Source organism: Siniperca chuatsi, linkage group LG23 (genome assembly GCF_020085105.1).
Source record: "Siniperca chuatsi isolate FFG_IHB_CAS linkage group LG23, ASM2008510v1, whole genome shotgun sequence".
NCBI lineage: Eukaryota > Metazoa > Chordata > Actinopteri > Centrarchiformes > Sinipercidae > Siniperca > Siniperca chuatsi.
The window spans coordinates 11,186,173-11,204,668 of record NC_058064.1 but is presented as its reverse complement, the minus strand read 5'-3'; the positions used below and the strand labels follow the sequence as shown (position 1 = coordinate 11,204,668).

Sequence of the window (18,496 nt, the reverse complement as noted above, 5' to 3'; positions counted from 1 at the left end):
TTAGCCCGGATTGGGTTGGAATTCAACCTGAAACCTTTAAACCAAATCTAAACTTCAACTACCTTTACAACCCCCTTGGCCATTTCTGGGTGAATTAGAACTTAACACCGGTGCTTAACCTTACAATCAGACCTACTTTACTTGAAGCCCCTGGCTTGGTTTGATATTACAAACCCGGAAAAACCAATGGGCTGACCAGCTACCAATCCCTTAGGTTGCCCAATCTGAAAGGTTTTGGCAACCCTTTTGGGTTAACACACCAAAAATAACATGAACCCACAATAAAACTAACCAAATGGCCAATTTGCATGTAGGTTCTTACTGAATACCTTTGTGAACCTCAAAAATTTTCTGAGTCCTGAACTTTAAACCTTGGCCACTTCTAGGTTTTCAGCACGCTTTTATGAATTTTCCAAGGAGGGGTCTTGGAACTCAAACCAGGTGAACAAACCGACCTTTAAGCCAAAAGCTAATTCCTATTTTTAAAGTTACTTGAAGAATGCAACTCTCAAACTGAGCCCATTTTGGTCTGGGTTACCTTTAACCAATCCAGCCCACTTTTAGGTTGTTGGCCCATTGCCTGCGGTTTTTTTCACTGAGGGTTAAACTAACCAAATCCAAAGGGTAAACACTAGCCCCCAAGCCGGTGCTTAAATTGCAGTGCAAGGGCAGTGAAAAGGAACTAGGCTTTTTAAAAACCAATCAATCAAGCTCACTATAAACTCAGCCAAAGCCCACTTCCTGGTGTTCTTGGGTATGTTGACGACAAATTGGGTCCATTTTCAACCCGGGGCACTTTTTATTGAGCTTTTAGTAGAAGGGGTTAAATTAAACTCTAAGGTCTTAAACACAAAAATACAAAAACAGAACACAAACAACCTAAACCAAAACTAACCCACATTGCAGGTGTTCTTAAGGTCCAAACTCAATTAAAAATTGTGAAGTCCGACACTTCAATCCAAGCTCTGTCTAGCATACTTTAAAACCCGGTCTTCAACCTTAAATTACCCTGTTCTTGAAACAGCCACTAAGGTTACTAAGAAAATGCTGAAGTTTGCCTTTACTTATTCCACGTTGGGATCTTTTAGGTTGAAAGGTATCAAAGCTATTCAAATGACATCCAAGTCCAAACACTTGAGATTCTGCCGGTAATCTAACAAGCAACTAGCTTTTGTCCCCTTGTTACATTGAAGGGAATAGCGAAGCTTAAGGTATTGGTTAACTTCCAAGCTGGACATTTTCAAGTTGGGATGGTTTAGGTTGAAGCAAGGTTAATAAAACTTGGGGTTTCAAACAACAACAAAAACAAACTAAAATAATCCCAGGCCATGGGCATTAGGTTTCAAGAACCATGAAATCCCAATTTGAAATGCGAGCCTCACTTTAAGCATACTTCTCCTTTTTTGCCCGGGGTTTTATTTCTTGGTTTTGAACAAAATAAACACCAATAACAACTAGACCCACTAACCACTGGCCTTACTTTTGAAGTGGTCATTGAATTATCAAAGGCCTCAATTACAAATGCCTAACTGGTCCACATTCCGTATCCAGCCGCTTTTTCTTGTGGTCAAACCCCTTTTACTTAAGGGAACAAAAGCCACATTACTACCCAAAGGTTTGGTTTAGGGCTTGAGGTTTGAAACAGAATAAACCAAGTTTCAACTCATAAAAACTGATTAATAGAAGGGTCCCTCAGGCCTGGTTCTGTGCTTGTTCATTTCCATGTTAACAAATTGAAGCCTGGCTCAAGACGTAGCTGTCTCTAACCATTGGGAGCCCTCTTCTTTGGGGGTTTGGGGGGTTAAATTCAATCCAAGGTTCTTAAACTAAAAACCAAAAAAACTAGCCCATAAACGTAAGCCCCATTGCCTTGGTTTGTAAAGGTATAAACACTGAAGAAAAAAAATGCAAGCCCGACATTTAAGTCTCCATCTGTTCACATTGAGAACTCCCCACCCGCTTCTTTTTGCCCTGTTTTTGTCAAGAACTTCAAGGGGCGGTTGGAGCTATTCAAACAAAACACCGTTAGGTTACATCACTATCAATTGAGCTACCCTTGTGGGAATCAAAAAGAAATCAATAAGCTAATAGCGTCAAAAGCCTTTGGGCTTTGGGTTGCTAAAGAATTCACCCAGCATTTACCGCATTTTACGAGAATCAAGGATTAGCATCAGTGGTTAAAACCCAAAAACCAAACTAGTCCGGCAAGAGGCCCTTGGCCCAATTAGGGTGTTTTGTTTTGGTCAACCAAATTAAGCTTAATTCAATCTAGACTAATACAAAGAGCGGTAGCCCGGCGTTGTTCTAAGGTTCAAACTCCATAAAGTCCAAAACTTCAAATGGCATAACCTTTAAAACCCAATGCCAATTCCAGTTCGGGTTCCAAACACATGAAAAATTTAACCCGCTCTTTAAGGGTTTCCACCAAACTGGAATGTCCTAACCAACTAAGCCACAAACGTAAACTACCAAATAGCCGATTCAATTAGTGTTATTAAAAGATCCAAAATACCCACTAAAACAATCACATCCTTGTCATTGTCAAACTTCCAGCTTTCCTGAGTCTTAAACCGGTTGCTTTGGCCAAAATGGTTTGAAGACCATGCTTTAACCTTGTTTGTGCTTAGGGTCAAGGTTGAGGAGGTAAAACCCCTAATTCAAATTAGAGAATACTTTTCCAAATAGCCACTAAACAGAACTTTAATCAAGGCTTTGCAAAGTTTCAAGGCTCAAGGTTAAATCGAAGTATAACCTGAAGTCCAAACCTTCCAATCTCCAGCCACAATCCCCACGTTGCCATTGGTTTGTGGGAAAGGGTTTCAAAGTCAAACAATTTAAAACAATAAACCCAATAGCAATCTTGCTTTTGTTTGGGAAGGAAAAAAAAATTAAGTTTCTAGGCCTAGACCCAACCGTCAATCTCGCCATTGCCCAGTTTTTGCCTTTTTTACTCACGAACGACTAATGGGAGCCCCAAGTGCTGAAGTTCATTGACTTCAGGGTTTTTGCCTGTTTGGCTGTTTAGACAACCAATCAAAGATCAAATACCCCGTTGGATTGGTTTAGGAAGCTACCTTGAATTTTAGTTTAAACGAACCCAAATTACCAAATCCCAGGAGATGGGATAGGTAGACAGGCTTTAATCTAGATCTGGGTTGCCATTGACATCAGGTTTCCAATTGCGTTTGTTTTGGGAAAACATCAATAAAGGTAACTAACCACAAATGCAACCTTGCCCATTAGACCCCACCGCTTCTTGGTGTTCTTGAAGATTAACCCGAAGACCAATCTCGTCTTAAAACGGGTTAGGAGATGAACCTTAATTACCTGCCAGCCATCTTGTGCCACTTAAAGGTTGCTTGAAGCGTAAATTCAAACCTGAGATTTCAACAACTCCCAAATTTAACCTCCCAAAACTGTTCCATTTGGCTTGTGGGCCCCGTATTCAAACTCCGAAGAAACAAATGCTAAACTCGCTACTAATAGAGCTGAAGCTCAAAAACCTCAGGTCCATTGGCTGTTTTAATGTCAAAGGCTTAAGAATCTTTGAAGTCCTCAACACTAACCCACTACCCCGGGCGATGGCCTTTTGGGTTAGCAAGTAGAAAGGGTTAAATAAACTTGAAGTCTTACAATTCTACAATAAACTGGGACCTAATAAACGAAACTTTAAAATGGTTACTTGAGGTTTAAACAAAACCATTCGAAGTAGCCTATACAAATGGCCATTTTGTCAAATTGGAAGTCACAAGTCCAACCCCTTTCAATTGCCCCCTTGGCTTCTGTTGTTGTGGGTTAATTCCAAACTGAGGTTTAACTTCTAACTGAACCAAACAACCTTGGATTTACAAACCCAAAACTTAATGGGAAAACCCAGTTAGGCCGATTAAAATCAAGGAGTCCAATCTCTAAACATCAATTAACTGGCTTGGTCCAATGGCATGGTTGGAACTTCACCTTGAAACCAACTAACCCCATTCTTTGGCCGAGGCTTTGTCCTGCACTTCCATTTCTCACTGTTCTTTAATTACCACCAAGGCGGCTCAACGTAACAAACCTTTCGTTGGATTCCCCAGTTGCGTGATTTAGGTTACGAAAGGGTTAATAAAACTCCTAATCTTAACAACTTCCAAATACAAACTAGCCACTTACCAGGCAATGAGGATTTACAAATGGAACCAGTAAAGCCCGATTAAACTTTGCCATTGTCATTGAACTTCTCACTCGTCGTTTGGCAACCAGGCTTAGTTTGGGCAATTAAATTCACTGATTTAATAGAACCCCACCTTTATTGCCAATCCTTGATTTTTGAATTCCCAATCTTCCTTCAAAAATACCTCCAAAACTAATCTAATTCCTTTACATGCCCCATGGCTTGGAATTTGCTTTCCAAATAACATGTTTACCTAAACATTAATCCAAGGGCTGCCATGCTTTCCAATTGGGTTGGAAAGAGGGGAAACAAAGGGGCTTTCCGAGACCATATTTACAATATTGCCATACGTTGGCTGGTTTCCCTTGAGGTCCACCTGAGGCCTTGCCTTTTGAAAGCCAACATTAAAGACCTAATCTGCTTTAGCCCGTTGGGGATTTTAGGGTTGACTTAATGTCTGTTAATACAACCCAATTAAACCTTCCAAACTACCCTCAAGCCACTAAACAAACCTTAACCAAATGGGTTGAGCCCAATTGAAGCTGTTAATTTAATTGAGTCAAAACGTTAAATTGCAAATCCTATTAAACAAGTAACCCAAACAAATCCCAGGGTCCAACACGTTTTGGGCAATTGAAGTTGATATAAAACTAGAATGTAAACATTCAAATCCGACGCTTAAAATGCAATTCCTTGTCTTGAAAAACAAAAAAAACTAACCCTCCAAATGCTGAGCTTCTTTTTTAGCCAAAGCCTTCGAGGTCTTTGGTTTGTGGTAGGTACCAATGGGAAACAAATCTTCAACCAAATTGGGCAATTGACTTTTGAGTTTACAGACTAAGCCTTTTTCTAAAAGGATTTTGAAGTTAAAATAAAAAAAGGCTCCAACCTCAATTCAGCCTCCAATTGGAATTGGTTCCCATGTGCGTTTTTGCACCGCATACGTAACAACGAAGACTCAAAACTCAGGTTGGGTCTTCCGGAGGCATCTTGGGTCCTTAGCGTTTGCAAAAAGGGTTAAACAACAAAAATTCTTTCTGAAGTTTACAAAAAAAAACCCTAAAACTAAGGCCATCCATTGCCCAATTGAATTGGTTCCTCAAGTAAACCCCTGGTGAAAAATCCTCCAAGTTTTCGGACACGAAGCCTTCCAATTAGCACTTAGGGTTCCACCTCCTTTGTGTTTAAATAAAGGCCCACTAATGGGAACGAAGCTAACTGTCCCAACGTCTGAATGCTGTTAGTGAGTAGAAACCTTTTAAAATTTGACCAAATACAAGATCAAAACTTGACATAACTAAGCCTCACCTCAGTCCCATTCCATTGCCGAGTTTTTGCAATGCCTGAGTTTTGCGAACCAATGGCTTTTACATACCCAAGGGGATCGAGGGTTAAGAGATCAGAAGGGTTAAATCAACTCCTACAAACAACACAAATCAAAACGATTTTGAATACAAACCTTGTGCAAAGTATTCCCACCATGAAAATTTGGCTGAGTTTTGAACCTTTAAAAAGATTCCCACTCATCTTGGGCATCTTTTTAGGTTGGAGGTGAAAACTAACTTCGAAAACTTAACACAAACCAAATACAAATCCCCGGCCATTTGGGTTTGGAGGATTTTCAAAAGGAACCAAGTTCTAAGGGGACTCTTAACGCGTCTGGGTTTCTTGAAGTCTCTCCGCCATTGCTTTGTTTTTGGGGTTTACCTGAAGAAAAAATTGAATCCAAAGGCCGAGAAAACCAAAGTGCTCAAGTCCTCGAGCTACTTTACAAGACTGTCTGCACACTCTGTCCACATTGAGCAACTCCTCCAGCCCGTCGTTGCTTTGTTTTTGGTCCACCTGAGGTTGACTTTGAACGTAACCAAATGGCTGAAGACCTCAAGCTACTTTACAACCCCACGTTGGGCGATGCTGTTTTAGGGTTGAGCAGATCAGAAAGGCGGTTAAATATCAAACTCCTGGAGGGTCTTCAAACAACTATACAAATACAAAAACTAGACCACTAATACAAACCTAAGCCCAAAACTAGCCCCACATTGGCCATTGGTGTTCATGTGAAGGTGATGCAAATGCTCAAATGAAAGTCAAATTGCTGAAGTCCTCGAGCTACTTTACAATCCCACGTTGGGCGATGCTGTTTTAGGGTTGAGCAGATCAGAAAGGGGTTGAATATCAAACTCCTGAAGGGTCTTCAAACAACTATACAAATACAGCAAAACTAGACCACTAATAAAAACGTAAGCCCACATTGGCCATTGGTGTTCATGTGAAGGTCATTCAAACACTCGAATGAAAAACAAAATTGCTGAAGTCCTCGAGCTACTTTACAAGACTGTCTGCAGACTCTGTCCACATTGAGCAACTCCCCAGCCCGTCCTTCCCATTTTTGCTTTTGTGCTTTGTTTTTTGGTCCACCTGAGGTTGACGTTGAACGTAACAAACGTAAACACTAACCAAATAGCTGAAGTCCTTGACCTTTTTTACGAGAGTGTCTGCAGCTGAACTTGACTTCTGATAAGAGGATACCTCTGAGAAGATTAATTCTAAGGGCCCTCACACACACCAATCTGCCGTCATTGAGAGTCTGTGTCCGACCATTGCCTGCAGTTTTTCAGCGAGCCCAGCATTTTTACCTGAACACAGAGGAGATCCAAGGGGGAAGACTGCCACGGATTGGGTCTCTTCCCAAGCATGCTATGAACATGTTGGTCACATGATGCTAGTGGCAGGTTTTGAGCCAGATTCTAGGCGCTTTTGTTTTTGGGAGAGCCAATCAATCAAAGACATCATTATTCTGATGTTGTAGCTGTGGAGGATAGAAGGGAGCCTCCACCCTTCTGAGTGTTCTCAGTCCATGATACGGCCACGAAATGTGACCCATTTTTCTGCTCAAAGTAGCCCGGCTAGCTCAGTCGGTAGAGCATGAGACTCTTAATCTCAGGGTCGTGGGTTCGAGCCCCACGTTGGGCGATGCTGTTTTAAGGTTGATCAGAAAGGCGGTTAAATATCAAACTCCTGAAGTGTCTTCAAACAACTAGACCACAAATACAAACGTAAGCCCAAAACTAGCCCCACGTTGGCCATTGGTGTTCATGTGAAGGTGATACAAACACTCGAATGAAAAACCAAAGTGCTCAAGTCCTCGAGCTACTTTACAAGACTGTCTGCACACTCTGTCCACATTGAGCAACTCCTCCAGCCCGTCGTTGCTTTGTTTTTTGGTCCACCTGAGGTTGACTTTGAACGTAACCAAATGGCTGAAGACCTCAAGCTACTTTACAACCCCACGTTGGGCGATGCTGTTTTAGGGTTGAGCAGATCAGAAAGGCGGTTAAATATCAAACTCCTGGAGGGTCTTCAAACAACTATACAAATACAAAAACTAGACCACTAATACAAACCTAAGCCCAAAACTAGCCCCACATTGGCCATTGGTGTTCATGTGAAGGTGATGCAAATGCTCAAATGAAAGTCAAATTGCTGAAGTCCTCGAGCTACTTTACAATCCCACGTTGGGCGATGCTGTTTTAGGGTTGAGCAGATCAGAAAGGGGTTGAATATCAAACTCCTGAAGGGTCTTCAAACAACTATACAAATACAGCAAAACTAGACCACTAATAAAAACGTAAGCCCACATTGGCCATTGGTGTTCATGTGAAGGTCATTCAAACACTCGAATGAAAAACCAAATTGCTGAAGTCCTCGAGCTACTTTACAAGACTGTCTGCAGACTCTGTCCACATTGAGCAACTCCCCCAGCCCGTCCTTCCCATTTTTGCTTTTGTGCTTTGTTTTTTGGTCCACCTGAGGTTGACGTTGAACGTAACAAACGTAAACACTAACCAAATAGCTGAAGTCCTTGACCTTTTTTACGAGAGTGTCTGCAGCTGAACTTGACTTCTGATAAGAGGATACCTCTGAGAAGATTAATTCTAAGGGCCCTCACACACACAATCTGCCGTCATTGAGAGTCTGTGTCCGACCATTGCCTGCAGTTTTTCAGCGAGCCCAGCATTTTTACCTGAACACAGAGGAGATCCAAGGGGAAGACTGCCACGGATTGGGTCTCTTCCCAAGCATGCTATGAACATGTTGGTCACATGATGCTAGTGGCAGGTTTTGAGCCAGATTCTAGGCGCTTTTGTTTTTGGGAGAGCCAATCAATCAAAGACATCATTATTCTGATGTTGTAGCTGTGGAGGATAGAAGGGAGCCTCCACCCTTCTGAGTGTTCTCAGTCCATGATACGACCACGAAATGTGACCCATTTTTCTGCTCAAAGTAGCCCGGCTAGCTCAGTCGGTAGAGCATGAGACTCTTAATCTCAGGGTCGTGGGTTCGAGCCCCACGTTGGGCGATGCTGTTTTAAGGTTGATCAGAAAGGCGGTTAAATATCAAACTCCTGAAGTGTCTTCAAACAACTAGACCACAAATACAAACGTAAGCCCAAAACTAGCCCCACGTTGGCCATTGGTGTTCATGTGAAGGTGATACAAACACTCGAATGAAAAACCAAAGTGCTCAAGTCCTCGAGCTACTTTACAAGACTGTCTGCACACTCTGTCCACATTGAGCAACTCCTCCAGCCCGTCGTTGCTTTGTTTTTTGGTCCACCTGAGGTTGACTTTGAACGTAACCAAATGGCTGAAGACCTCAAGCTACTTTACAACCCCACGTTGGGCGATGCTGTTTTAGGGTTGAGCAGATCAGAAAGGCGGTTAAATATCAAACTCCTGGAGGGTCTTCAAACAACTATACAAATACAAAAACTAGACCACTAATACAAACCTAAGCCCAAAACTAGCCCCACATTGGCCATTGGTGTTCATGTGAAGGTGATGCAAATGCTCAAATGAAAGTCAAATTGCTGAAGTCCTCGAGCTACTTTACAATCCCACGTTGGGCGATGCTGTTTTAGGGTTGAGCAGATCAGAAAGGGGGTTGAATATCAAACTCCTGAAGGGTCTTCAAACAACTATACAAATACAGCAAAACTAGACCACTAATAAAAACGTAAGCCCACATTGGCCATTGGTGTTCATGTGAAGGTCATTCAAACACTCGAATGAAAAACCAAATTGCTGAAGTCCTCGAGCTACTTTACAAGACTGTCTGCAGACTCTGTCCACATTGAGCAACTCCCCCAGCCCGTCCTTCCCATTTTTGCTTTTGTGCTTTGTTTTTTGGTCCACCTGAGGTTGACGTTGAACGTAACAAACGTAAACACTAACCAAATAGCTGAAGTCCTTGACCTTTTTTACGAGAGTGTCTGCAGCTGAACTTGACTTCTGATAAGAGGATACCTCTGAGAAGATTAATTCTAAGGGCCCTCACACACACCAATCTGCCGTCATTGAGAGTCTGTGTCCGACCATTGCCTGCAGTTTTTTCAGCGAGCCCAGCATTTTTACCTGAACACAGAGGAGATCCAAGGGGAAGACTGCCACGGATTGGGTCTCTTCCCAAGCATGCTATGAACATGTTGGTCACATGATGCTAGTGGCAGGTTTTGAGCCAGATTCTAGGCGCTTTTGTTTTTGGGAGAGCCAATCAATCAAAGACATCATTATTCTGATGTTGTAGCTGTGGAGGATAGAAGGGAGCCTCCACCCTTCTGAGTGTTCTCAGTCCATGATACGGCCACGAAATGTGACCCATTTTTCTGCTCAAAGTAGCCCGGCTAGCTCAGTCGGTAGAGCATGAGACTCTTAATCTCAGGGTCGTGGGTTCGAGCCCCACGTTGGGCGATGCTGTTTTAAGGTTGATCAGAAAGGCGGTTAAATATCAAACTCCTGAAGTGTCTTCAAACAACTAGACCACAAATACAAACGTAAGCCCAAAACTAGCCCCACGTTGGCCATTGGTGTTCATGTGAAGGTGATACAAACACTCGAATGAAAAACCAAAGTGCTCAAGTCCTCGAGCTACTTTACAAGACTGTCTGCACACTCTGTCCACATTGAGCAACTCCTCCAGCCCGTCGTTGCTTTGTTTTTTGGTCCACCTGAGGTTGACTTTGAACGTAACCAAATGGCTGAAGACCTCAAGCTACTTTACAACCCCACGTTGGGCGATGCTGTTTTAGGGTTGAGCAGATCAGAAAGGCGGTTAAATATCAAACTCCTGGAGGGTCTTCAAACAACTATACAAATACAAAAACTAGACCACTAATACAAACCTAAGCCCAAAACTAGCCCCACATTGGCCATTGGTGTTCATGTGAAGGTGATGCAAATGCTCAAATGAAAGTCAAATTGCTGAAGTCCTCGAGCTACTTTACAATCCCACGTTGGGCGATGCTGTTTTAGGGTTGAGCAGATCAGAAAGGGGGTTGAATATCAAACTCCTGAAGGGTCTTCAAACAACTATACAAATACAGCAAAACTAGACCACTAATAAAAACGTAAGCCCACATTGGCCATTGGTGTTCATGTGAAGGTCATTCAAACACTCGAATGAAAAACCAAATTGCTGAAGTCCTCGAGCTACTTTACAAGACTGTCTGCAGACTCTGTCCACATTGAGCAACTCCCCCAGCCCGTCCTTCCCATTTTTGCTTTTGTGCTTTGTTTTTTGATCCACCAGAAGTTGACGTTGAACGTAACAAACGTAAACACTAACCAAATAGCTGAAGTCCTTGACCTTTTTTACGAGAGTGTCTGCAGCTGAACTTGACTTCTGATAAGAGGATACCTCTGAGAAGATTAATTCTAAGGGCCCTCACACACCAATCTGCCGTCATTGAGAGTCTGTGTCCGACCATTGCCTGCAGTTTTTTTTCAGCGAGCCCAGCATTTTTACCTGAACACAGAGGAGATCCAAGGGGAAGACTGCCACGGATTGGGTCTCTTCCCAAGCATGCTATGAACATGTTGGTCACATGATGCTAGTGGCAGGTTTTGAGCCAGATTCTAGGCGCTTTTGTTTTTGGGAGAGCCAATCAATCAAAGACATCATTATTCTGATGTTGTAGCTGTGGAGGATAGAAGGGAGCCTCCACCCTTCTGAGTGTTCTCAGTCCATGATACGGCCACGAAATGTGACCCATTTTTCCGCTCAAAGTAGCCCGGCTAGCTCAGTCGGTAGAGCATGAGACTCTTAATCTCAGGGTCGTGGGTTCGAGCCCCACGTTGGGCGATGCAGTTTTAAGGTTGATCAGAAAGGCGGTTAAATATCAAACTCCTGAAGTGTCTTCAAACAACTAGACCACAAATACAAACGTAAGCCCAAAACTAGCCCCACGTTGGCCATTGGTGTTCATGTGAAGGTGATACAAACACTCGAATGAAAAACCAAAGTGCTCAAGTCCTCGAGCTACTTTACAAGACTGTCTGCACACTCTGTCCACATTGAGCAACTCCTCCAGCCCGTCGTTGCTTTGTTTTTTGGTCCACCTGAGGTTGACTTTGAACGTAACCAAATGGCTGAAGACCTCAAGCTACTTTACAACCCCACGTTGGGCGATGCTGTTTTAGGGTTGAGCAGATCAGAAAGGCGGTTAAATATCAAACTCCTGGAGGGTCTTCAAACAACTATACAAATACAAAAACTAGACCACTAATACAAACCTAAGCCCAAAACTAGCCCCACATTGGCCATTGGTGTTCATGTGAAGGTGATGCAAATGCTCAAATGAAAGTCAAATTGCTGAAGTCCTCGAGCTACTTTACAATCCCACGTTGGGCGATGCTGTTTTAGGGTTGAGCAGATCAGAAAGGCGGTTAAATATCAAACTCCTGGAGGGTCTTCAAACAACTATACAAATACAAAAACTAGACCTAGACCACTATACAAACCTAAGCCCAAAACTAGCCCCACATTGGCCATTGGTGTTCATGTGAAGGTGATGCAAATGCTCAAATGAAAGTCAAATTGCTGAAGTCCTCGAGCTACTTTACAATCCCACGCTGGGATGCTGTTTTAGGGTTGAGCAGATCAGAAAGGCGGTTAAATATCAAACTCCTGAAGGGTCTTCAAACAACTAGACCACTAATACAAACGTAAGCCCAAAACTAGCCCCACGTTGGCCATTGGTGTTCATGTGAAGGTGATACAAACACTCGAATGAAAAACCAAAGTGCTCAAGTCCTCGAGCTACTTTACAAGACTGTCTGCACACTCTGTCCACATTGAGTAACTCCTCCAGCCCGTCGTTGCTTTTGTGCTTTGTTTTTTGGTCCACCTGAGGTTAACTTTGAACGTAACCAAATGGCTGAAGACCTCAAGCTACTTTACAACCCCACGTTGGGGGATGCTGTTTTAGGGTTGAGCAGATCAGAAAGGCGGTTAAATATCAAACTCCTGGAGGGTCTTCAAACAACTATACAAATACAGCAAAACTAGACCACTAATAAAAACGTAAGCCCACATTGGCCATTGGTGTTCATGTGAAGGTCATTCAAACACTCGAATGAAAAACCAAATTGCTGAAGTCCTCGAGCTACTTTACAAGACTGTCTGCAGACTCTGTCCACATTGAGCAACTCCCCCAGCCCGTCCTTCCCATTTTTGCTTTTGTGCTTTGTTTTTGATCCACCAGAAGTTGACGTTGAACGTAACAAACGTAAACACTAACCAAATAGCTGAAGTCCTTGACCTTTTTTACGAGAGTGTCTGCAGCTGAACTTGACTTCTGATAAGAGGATACCTCTGAGAAGATTAATTCTAATGGCCCTCACACACACCAATCTGCCGTCATTGAGAGTCTGTGTCCGACCATTGCCTGCAGTTTTTCAGCGAGCCCAGCATTTTTACCTGAACACAGAGGAGATCCAAGGGGAAGACTGCCACGGGATTGGGTCTCTTCCCAAGCATGCTATGAACATGTTGGTCACATGATGCTAGTGGCAGGTTTTGAGCCAGATTCTAGGCGCTTTTGTTTTTGGGAGAGCCAATCAATCAAAGACATCATTATTCTGATGTTGTAGCTGTGGAGGATAGAAGGGAGCCTCCACCCTTCTGAGTGTTCTCAGTCCATGATACGGCCACGAAATGTGACCCATTTTTCTGCTCAAAGTAGCCCGGCTAGCTCAGTCGGTAGAGCATGAGACTCTTAATCTCAGGGTCGTGGGTTCGAGCCCCACGTTGGGCGATGCTGTTTTAAGGTTGATCAGAAAGGCGGTTAAATATCAAACTCCTGAAGTGTCTTCAAACAACTAGACCACAAATACAAACGTAAGCCCAAAACTAGCCCCACGTTGGCCATTGGTGTTCATGTGAAGGTGATACAAACACTCGAATGAAAAACCAAAGTGCTCAAGTCCTCGAGCTACTTTACAAGACTGTCTGCACACTCTGTCCACATTGAGCAACTCCTCCAGCCCGTCGTTGCTTTGTTTTTTTTAGGTCCACCTGAGGTTGACTTTGAACGTAACCAAATGGCTGAAGACCTCAAGCTACTTTTTACAACCCCACGTTGGGCGATGCTGTTTTAGGTTGAGCAGATCAGAAAGGCGGTTAAATATCAAACTCCTGGAGGGTCTTCAAACAACTATACAAATACAAAAACTAGACCACTAATACAAACCTAAGCCCAAAACTAGCCCCACATTGGCCATTGGTGTTCATGTGAAGGTGATGCAAATGCTCAAATGAAAGTCAAATTGCTGAAGTCCTCGAGCTACTTTACAATCCCACGTTGGGCGATGCTGTTTTAGGGTTGAGCAGATCAGAAAGGCGGTTAAATATCAAACTCCTGGAGGGTCTTCAAACAACTATACAAATACAAAAACTAGACCACTAATACAAACCTAAGCCCAAAACTAGCCCCACATTGGCCATTGGTGTTCATGTGAAGGTGATGCAAATGCTCAAATGAAAGTCAAATTGCTGAAGTCCTCGAGCTACTTTACAATCCCACGTTGGGCGATGCTGTTTTAGGGTTGAGCAGATCAGAAAGGCGGTTAAATATCAAACTCCTGAAGGGTCTTCAAACAACTAGACCACTAATACAAACGTAAGCCCAAAACTAGCCCCACGTTGGCCATTGGTGTTCATGTGAAGGTGATACAAACACTCGAATGAAAAACCAAAGTGCTCAAGTCCTCGAGCTACTTTACAAGACTGTCTGCACACTCTGTCCACATTGAGTAACTCCTCCAGCCCGTCGTTGCTTTTGTGCTTTGTTTTTTGGTCCACCTGAGGTTAACTTTGAACGTAACCAAATGGCTGAAGACCTCAAGCTACTTTACAACCCCACGTTGGGGGATGCTGTTTTAGGGTTGAGCAGATCAGAAAGGCGGTTAAATATCAAACTCCTGGAGGGTCTTCAAACAACTATACAAATACAGCAAAACTAGACCACTAATAAAAACGTAAGCCCACATTGGCCATTGGTGTTCATGTGAAGGTCATTCAAACACTCGAATGAAAAACCAAATTGCTGAAGTCCTCGAGCTACTTTACAAGACTGTCTGCAGACTCTGTCCACATTGAGCAACTCCCCCAGCCCGTCCTTCCCATTTTTGCTTTTGTGCTTTGTTTTTTGATCCACCAGAAGTTGACGTTGAACGTAACAAACGTAAACACTAACCAAATAGCTGAAGTCCTTGACCTTTTTTACGAGAGTGTCTGCAGCTGAACTTGACTTCTGATAAGAGGATACCTCTGAGAAGATTAATTCTAAGGGCCCTCACACACACCAATCTGCCGTCATTGAGAGTCTGTGTCCGACCATTGCCTGCAGTTTTTTCAGCGAGCCCAGCATTTTTACCTGAACACAGAGGAGATCCAAGGGGGAAGACTGCCACGGATTGGGTCTCTTCCCAAGCATGCTATGAACATGTTGGTCACATGATGCTAGTGGCAGGTTTTGAGCCAGATTCTAGGCGCTTTTGTTTTTGGGAGAGCCAATCAATCAAAGACATCATTATTCTGATGTTGTAGCTGTGGAGGATAGAAGGGAGCCTCCACCCTTCTGAGTGTTCTCAGTCCATGATACGGCCACGAAATGTGACCCATTTTTCTGCTCAAAGTAGCCCGGCTAGCTCAGTCGGTAGAGCATGAGACTCTTAATCTCAGGGTCGTGGGTTCGAGCCCCACGTTGGGCGATGCAGTTTTAAGGTTGATCAGAAAGGCGGTTAAATATCAAACTCCTGAAGTGTCTTCAAACAACTAGACCACAAATACAAACGTAAGCCCAAAACTAGCCCCACGTTGGCCATTGGTGTTCATGTGAAGGTGATACAAACACTCGAATGAAAAACCAAAGTGCTCAAGTCCTCGAGCTAATGTCTGCACACTCTGTCCACATTGAGCAACTCCTCCAGCCCGTCGTTGCTTTGTTTTTGGTCCACCTGAGGTTGACTTTGAACGTAACCAAATGGCTGAAGACCTCAAGCTACTTTACAACCCCACGTTGGGCGATGCTGTTTTAGGGTTGAGCAGATCAGAAAGGCGGTTAAATATCAAACTCCTGGAGGGTCTTCAAACAACTATACAAATACAAAAACTAGACCACTAATACAAACCTAAGCCCAAAACTAGCCCCACATTGGCCATTGGTGTTCATGTGAAGGTGATGCAAATGCTCAAATGAAAAACCAAATTGCTCAAGTCCTCGAGCTACTTTACAAGACTGTTGCACACTCCCACATTGAGTAACTCCTCCAGCCCGCCCGTGTTGTGCTTTGTTTTTGGTCCACCTGAGGTTGAGCAAATGGCTGAAGACCTCAAGCTACTTTACAACCCCACGTTGGGGGATGCTGTTTATTGAGCAGATCAGAAAGGCGGTTAAATATCAAACTCCTGGAGGGTCTTCAAACAACTATACAAATACAGCAAAACTAGACCACTAATAAAAACGTAAGCCCACATTGGCCATTGGTGTTCATGTGAAGGTCATTCAAACACTCGAATGAAAAACCAAATTGCTGAAGTCCTCGAGCTACTTTACAAGACTGTCTGCAGACTCTGTCCACATTGAGCAACTCCCCCAGCCCGTCCTTCCCATTTTTGCTTTTGTGCTTTGTTTTTTGATCCACCAGAGGTTGACGTTGAACGTAACAAACGTAAACACTAACCAAATAGCTGAAGTCCTTGACCTTTTTTACGAGAGTGTCTGCAGCTGAACTTGACTTCTGATAAGAGGATACCTCTGAGAAGATTAATTCTAAGGGCCCTCACACGTACCAATCTGCCGTCATTGAGAGTCTGTGTCCGACCATTGCCTGCAGTTTTTTCAGCGAGCCCAGCATTTTTACCTGAACACAGAGGAGATCCAAGGGGGAAGACTGCCACGGATTGGGTCTCTTCCCAAGCATGCTATGAACATGTTGGTCACATGATGCTAGTGGCAGGTTTTGAGCCAGATTCTAGGCGCTTTTGTTTTTGGGAGAGCCAATCAATCAAAGACATCATTATTCTGATGTTGTAGCTGTGGAGGATAGAAGGGAGCCTCCACCCTTCTGAGTGTTCTCAGTCCATGATACGGCCACGAAATGTGACCCATTTTTCTGCTCAAAGTAGCCCGGCTAGCTCAGTCGGTAGAGCATGAGACTCTTAATCTCAGGGTCGTGGGTTCGAGCCCCACGTTGGGCGATGCAGTTTTAAGGTTGATCAGAAAAGCGGTTAAATATCAAACTCCTGAAGTGTCTTCAAACAACTAGACCACAAATACAAACGTAAGCCCAAAACTAGCCCCACGTTGGCCATTGGTGTTCATGTGAAGGTGATACAAACACTCGAATGAAAAACCAAAGTGCTCAAGTCCTCGAGCTACTTTACAAGACTGTCTGCACACTCTGTCCACATTGAGCAACTCCTCCAGCCCGTCGTTGCTTTGTTTTTTGGTCCACCTGAGGTTGACTTTGAACGTTTGAAACCAAATGGCTGAAGACCTCAAGCTACTTTACAACCCCACGTTGGGCGATGCTGTTTTAGGGTTGAGCAGATCAGAAAGGCGGTTAAATATCAAACTCCTGGAGGGTCTTCAAACAACTATACAAATACAAAAACTAGACCACTAATACAAACCTAAGCCCAAAACTAGCCCCACATTGGCCATTGGTGTTCATGTGAAGGTGATGCAAATGCTCAAATGAAAGTCAAATTGCTGAAGTCCTCGAGCTACTTTACAATCCCACGTTGGGCGATGCTGTTTTAGGGTTGAGCAGATCAGAAAGGGGGTTGAATATCAAACTCCTGAAGGGTCTTCAAACAACTATACAAATACAGCAAAACTAGACCACTAATAAAAACGTAAGCCCACATTGGCCATTGGTGTTCATGTGAAGGTCATTCAAACACTCGAATGAAAAACCAAATTGCTGAAGTCCTCGAGCTACTTTACAAGACTGTCTGCAGACTCTGTCCACATTGAGCAACTCCCCCAGCCCGTCCTTCCCATTTTTGCTTTTGTGCTTTGTTTTTTGGTCCACCTGAGGTTGACGTTGAACGTAACAAACGTAAACACTAACCAAATAGCTGAAGTCCTTGACCTTTTTTACGAGAGTGTCTGCAGCTGAACTTGACTTCTGATAAGAGGATACCTCTGAGAAGATTAATTCTAAGGGCCCTCACACGTACCAATCTGCCGTCATTGAGAGTCTGTGTCCGACCATTGCCTGCAGTTTTTTCAGCGAGCCCAGCATTTTTACCTGAACACAGAGGAGATCCAAGGGGGAAGACTGCCACGGATTGGGTCTCTTCCCAAGCATGCTATGAACATGTTGGTCACATGATGCTAGTGGCAGGTTTTGAGCCAGATTCTAGGCGCTTTTGTTTTTGGGAGAGCCAATCAATCAAAGACATCATTATTCTGATGTTGTAGCTGTGGAGGATAGAAGGGAGCCTCCACCCTTCTGAGTGTTCTCAGTCCATGATACGGCCACGAAATGTGACCCATTTTTCTGCTCAAAGTAGCCCGGCTAGCTCAGTCGGTAGAGCATGAGACTCTTAATCTCAGGGTCGTGGGTTCGAGCCCCACGTTGGGCGATGCAGTTTTAAGGTTGATCAGAAAGGCGGTTAAATATCAAACTCCTGAAGTGTCTTCAAACAACTAGACCACAAATACAAACGTAAGCCCAAAACTAGCCCCACGTTGGCCATTGGTGTTCATGTGAAGGTGATACAAACACTCGAATGAAAAACCAAAGTGCTCAAGTCCTCGAGCTACTTTACAAGACTGTCTGCACACTCTGTCCACATTGAGCAACTCCTCCAGCCCGTCGTTGCTTTGTTTTTTGGTCCACCTGAGGTTGACTTTGAACGTAACCAAATGGCTGAAGACCTCAAGCTACTTTACAACCCCACGTTGGGCGATGCTGTTTTAGGGTTGAGCAGATCAGAAAGGCGGTTAAATATCAAACTCCTGGAGGGTCTTCAAACAACTATACAAATACA

At 43.6% G+C, this 18,496-nt stretch overlaps 1 protein-coding gene and 8 non-coding genes across 9 annotated transcripts in view; 8 read left to right on the top strand and 1 right to left on the bottom strand.

Annotated features, from left to right (window-relative positions):
- The window catches only part of wnt5b (wingless-type MMTV integration site family, member 5b), a 104,655-nt gene that overhangs the window by 75,494 nt on the left and 10,665 nt on the right, over nt 1–18,496 (bottom strand). The window lies entirely within an intron of this gene.
- On the top strand, nt 7,054–7,126 carry trnak-cuu. Its single transcript has one exon. It is a non-coding gene; the product is annotated as a tRNA-Lys (tRNA).
- Nucleotides 8,441–8,513, top strand: trnak-cuu. The gene has a single exon. It is a non-coding gene; the product is annotated as a tRNA-Lys (tRNA).
- trnak-cuu lies at nt 9,831–9,903 on the top strand. The gene has a single exon. It is a non-coding gene; the product is annotated as a tRNA-Lys (tRNA).
- trnak-cuu lies at nt 11,221–11,293 on the top strand. Its single transcript has one exon. It is a non-coding gene; the product is annotated as a tRNA-Lys (tRNA).
- Nucleotides 13,175–13,247, top strand: trnak-cuu. Its single transcript has one exon. It is a non-coding gene; the product is annotated as a tRNA-Lys (tRNA).
- Nucleotides 15,132–15,204, top strand: trnak-cuu. The gene has a single exon. It is a non-coding gene; the product is annotated as a tRNA-Lys (tRNA).
- On the top strand, nt 16,621–16,693 carry trnak-cuu. The gene has a single exon. It is a non-coding gene; the product is annotated as a tRNA-Lys (tRNA).
- Nucleotides 18,016–18,088, top strand: trnak-cuu. Its single transcript has one exon. It is a non-coding gene; the product is annotated as a tRNA-Lys (tRNA).